A 5,299-nucleotide genomic window follows, 5' to 3' on the forward strand; every position below is an offset into this window, starting at 1 on the left:
CTTTGTCACATTCCTGATTTTAAAGGAAATGCTTTCAGTTTTTCCCCATTCAGTATAAAGTTGGTGGTGGGTTTGTCATATCCAGTCTCTGTTATGCTGTGGCACAAGAATTCTATACCTAGTTCATCCTAGTTCATTTAAGATTTGTATCATGAAGTGACACTGAATTTTATCAAAGGTTTTTTTCTACACCTACTGAGATGATCATGTGACTTTTACCCTTGAGCCTACTTATGTGGTGAATTATACTTAATAATTTGCATTGAACCCACCTTGCTTCTCTACAATAAAACCAATTTGATCTTGTTGTATGATTTTTTTTTTTTTGGTACCAGGGATTGAACTCGGGATCTTGTGCTTGTGAGGCAGGCACCAGAACCACTGAGCTAAATACCTGGCCCTTGTTGTATGGTATTTTTAATGTAATGTTGAATTTGATTTACATGTATTTTTTTTTGGCACTGGGGATCGAACTTGGGACCTTGTGCTTGCCAGGCAATGTTTTACTGAGAAGTTTTGCATCCATGTTTCATCAAATACAGTGCTCTATAGTTTTCTTTTTTTGTTTAAACAACACACTTTTAAACAACAAATAGATCAAAGAAGAAATCACAAGGTAAGCTAGAAAATACGTAGGGATGAATGAAAATGAAAGCACAATGTACCCAAACTCATCAGTATTAATGCAGGTGGGGGTTGGGGATTTATTGCTGTAGACGCTTACACAGAACATGAGTGAGATCTCATGTCAACAACCAAACTCCACAATTTAAGGAACTAGCAAAAGGAGAGCAGTATCTGTTCAAAGCTAACAGAAGGAAAGTAATAATAAAGATCACAGTAGAGATAAAACAGAGAATAGAAAAATAGAGAAAAATCAATGAAATGAAAGTGGATTATTCAAAATATCAATCAAATTGAAAAATGTTTAGCTACATTGTCTAAGCAAAAAGAATCAAAGCAAAATACTAAAACCAGATATTGAAATGGAGTCACTCTTACTGATTCTATGGAAATAAGAAAGGATTACAAAAGAATATTACGAACAATTGTATGTCAAGAACTGGGATAACTTAGATGAAATAAGTACATTCCCAGGAATACAAAACCTACCAAACCAGGTGTGGTGGCACATGCCTGTAATCCCAGTACTTGGGAGTCTGAGGCAGGAGGATTGCAATAAGTTTGAGGTTAGCCTGGGCTACATAATGAGTTTAAGGGCAGCTTGAACTACATAGTGAGACTCTGACTAAAAAACAAAAAACAACAAACAACAACAACAACAACAAAACTACCAAAAATGTAACCATGTAGAAATTGAAAATCAAAAAGGAGATTGGATAATAATAATAAAAAATTATTATCCATAATAAAAAATCTTCTGCCAAAAAAAATCTCGACCAACTGGATTCACTGGTGAATTTTACCAAACATTTAAAGAAGTACTAGCACCAGTCTTTTCCAAAATGTTCTCCTCAAATAGAGAACACTTCCGGGCCGGGGATTTAGCTCAGTGGTTCCGGTGCCTGCCTTGCAAGTGGAAGGACACGAGTTCGATCCTCGGTACCAAAAACAAACAAATAAAGAACACTTCCTAATTCATTCTATGAGGCCAGCATAACCCTGATATTGAAACCAGAGACATTAGAAGCAAACCATAGACCAATATTCCTCATGAACACTGATGTGAAAATCTTCAACTAAATACTAGCAAACTGAACTCAATAGCATGTTACACACACCAAGTGGAATGTTTCCCTGGAAGTCCAGAGTTGTTCCACATATGAAAACCAATCAGTGTCATAAACTGAATGGAAGAGGAAAAAAAAACCCCACATGATTACTTCAATGGATGCAGCAAAAGTCCTTGAGAAAATTCAACTCTTTTTCATGATTAAAAAAACCCCATTCAACAAACTGAGAATTGTAGGAAATTACTTCAACATAATAAAAGTCATACATAAAAATCCCTAGTGAACATCAGAGTCAACGATAAGACTGAACGCTTTTCCTCCAGTATCAAGCACCTACTTTCATCACTCAGTTCAACATGGTACTAGAAGTCTTAGCTAGGGTGATTAGACAAGGAAAAGAAAAAGATAGCATCCGAATAAGACAGGAAGAAGTAAAATGATCTCTGTTCACAGGCGATTTGACTTTATATGTAATCCTAAAGATGCCACAGAAGAAAACTAATGAATTCAGCCCAATAGCAGGATACAAAGCCAATATACAAAAATTGATTGCATTTCTTTCTTTTGTTTTCAACTCCAGTTCTAAGAATAGAACTCAGGGGGAAGCTCAGCCGGTCGGAACACCTGGAAGGAAGCTCCCCTGCCGCCATCCCAAGCTCCTAGGGCAGAGAAACTGAGCCGGTCCCAGCACCCGGAAGGAAGCTCCCCTGCTGCCATCCCAAGCTCCTAGGGCAGAGAAGGTGAGCTGCTTGGGCACCAGAAGCACACCCCCCCCGCCCCCGTGGAAATGAGAAGACACATAAACAAGCTTCAAAAACAGACTTCTGGATCACCTACAGCAACCCCAAAGGGAAACGAGATGGAACACTCTGATACTCAACCACCTGGACTCTCTGAACTGGCAACGAAAGAGGATCTGGGAAAAATGAAATCAGAAATAATTACTCAGATAACAGCAAAGATTTTGCTCATGGTCCAAGACATGATTAATAAATCTAGAAAGGACACAGATAAAAAAATAGAGGATCTGAGGAATATGATGGAATCCCAACATAGGAAACAAATGGAATCCATAAAACAGATACAAACAGATTTCCAAGAGATTAAAAACTCCATCGAAAGTCTGCAAAGCAGAATGAACCAATGTGAGGATAGAATTTCAGATATAAAAGATAAGACTGCAATTAGTGAGGAGGAAAAGAAAAATTGCTTTAAAATTGTAAGGGAACACAAGAAATCAATCCAGCAGCTGCTAGACGATGCAAAGAATAACATAAGACTGATTGGAGTCAATGAAGAAAGAGGAGAGAGTGCAGATGACATAAAAAAACTCTTCACGGAAGTGATGGCAGAAAACTTCCCAAGGAGGGGAAAAGAACTTGACATACAGATAAGTGAAGCATATAGGACTCCAGCTAGCCTTAATCAGAAAAAAATCTACACATAGGCATGTAATAGTTAGGATTCCAGGAATCCAACAGAAGAATAAAATTCTACAAGCAGTGAGAGAAAAGAAACAAATCACACACAAAGGAAAGCCCATCAGAATCACAGCAGACTTCTCAATGCAAACCCTCAAGGCAAGAAGAGCTTGGAGTGATGTATTTCAAGCCCTAAAGGAAAACAGCCTCCAACCCAGATTGATGTACCCTGCAAAACTATCTTTCAAAATTGATGGAGAAATAAGATACTTTCATGATAAAGAGCACCTCAGGAACTTCATGAATACCAAACTGGCACTCCAAAATATTTTAGACAATACCCTAGGAAAAGACAATGAGGATCACAACACCAGGAAACCCAACAGAATGAATCCATTGGGCCTAACAAATTAAACGCAAAGGGGGAGAATCCAACAAAAAGAAAAAGTCATGACAAGGCTTTTAAAACTTTTGACTTCATCTCCCTAATGAGTGTAAAATTCAATCTTTTTTTTTTGGTGCCGGGGATCAAACTTGGGTCCTTGCACTTGCGCAGCAGGCTGCAAAACCACTGAGCTAAATCTCTGGCAATAATTCAGTCTTATTATTGTACTGATTAGTATTTTTCTGATTCTAGAGTTGCACACCATTCCTTGTGCTATACTGGCTATTTATCATCTTCTTATGTCTACATTTTAATTGGGTTGTCTCTTAATGAGCTCTAAGAATTCTTTATATATTCTGCTCATAGGTTATATGCATTGTAAATATGGTCTGTTTAAGGACTACTTTTCATTTTAATGATGTCATTTAAAGTTCTAAATTTTGATGGAATCTCATTTATCAATTTTTTTCTTTTATACATCATGTTTTTTGTATCCTAAGCAGTTCTTGCCTACCTGGAATTCATAAATATTTTCCCTTATAATTTCTTCTTAAAGTTTTATACTTTTAGGCTTTCTTATTTAGGTTCATAGATCCCTTCAAGTTATTTTCATGTATGGAAAAAAAAGGCTGAGGTTAATTTTTTATATACAGATACCAGGTGTTCTAGTGCTGTTTGCTGAAGACACTATCTCTTCCTCGGCTCTTGAATCGAGTTTATATTCTATAAAATGCTAATGTTAAATAATCTTTCAAAACTCAGTGGACCATATATGTGTGGTTCTATTTCTAGATTCTCTGTTTTATTCAAATGATCTATATGTCTTTCCTTACAACAACACTGCCTTGATTACTGTAGCTTTAGAAGAAGTCTTAAAATTGGGTGCTAAACGTCTTCCAACACTGTTTTTGTTTTTGTTTTTGGCTTTTCTGGGTCCTTTGTACTCCTACATAACTTTTAAATTTCAATATCCAGTTCTTCATTTATAGCAAGTATACACAGACCTGAATTTTTATATATACCTTGTGTTTTCTAATCCTGCCAAATTCAAGTACAAGATCTAGGGGCTCCTAGAGATTTCTTAGTATTTTCTCTGTAGATGATCATTTCATCTACATATAAAGACTTTGCTTCTGCAGTGCCAATCCTATCCTAGTTGTGTCATTTTATTGCCAGACTATTTTGGTTTAGACCTATGTTTCAAAGTCTAATGGACAGATGAAGAGTAAGCATATCTGCCCTTGTTCACCACCTTAAGGAGAAAGCATTGTATCCTCTCCATTCATACAAGGCGTTCATCGCTAGAAGTATGGAGTACATGTCTTTAATTTGTTGAGAAGTTTCTGTTCCACTTCTAGTCTCCTGATAGCTTTTACCATGAACAGCTGTAGAATTTGGTCCAATACTTTTCCTCCAACTAGTGACAGGATCATATGGCTTTCTCCTTTCCTCTGTTAAAATGATGACTTTTGGGGGTGGATCTTCCAATGCTGAACCAACACCGCCATCCCCTATAACAAAACCACTTTCTACATCCTGCCAGATCTGACTTCTAATAGTTTGTTTTGTTAAACAAATTTCTATCTATGTTCATACTTTTTTCTTCTATTATCTTTATCCAATTTTAGGATTAGCACAATGTTGAGTTCCTAAAATGAGGGGAGAAGTGTTCCTTCTTTTTTCTGCTTTAATTGTTTGATATAATTTATCAGTTAAAATGTTTATGAGCCTGCTGTTGTCATATAGGTAGGTTTTCAAGCTAGGAATATACTTTCTTTAATAGGTGCTATTCAAATTTT

The sequence above is a fragment of the Heterocephalus glaber genome, unplaced genomic scaffold (genome assembly GCF_053883595.1).
Source record: "Heterocephalus glaber isolate CG9 unplaced genomic scaffold, H.glaber_assembly_v1.0 deba00001781, whole genome shotgun sequence".
Classification (NCBI taxonomy): Eukaryota; Metazoa; Chordata; class Mammalia; order Rodentia; family Bathyergidae; genus Heterocephalus; species Heterocephalus glaber.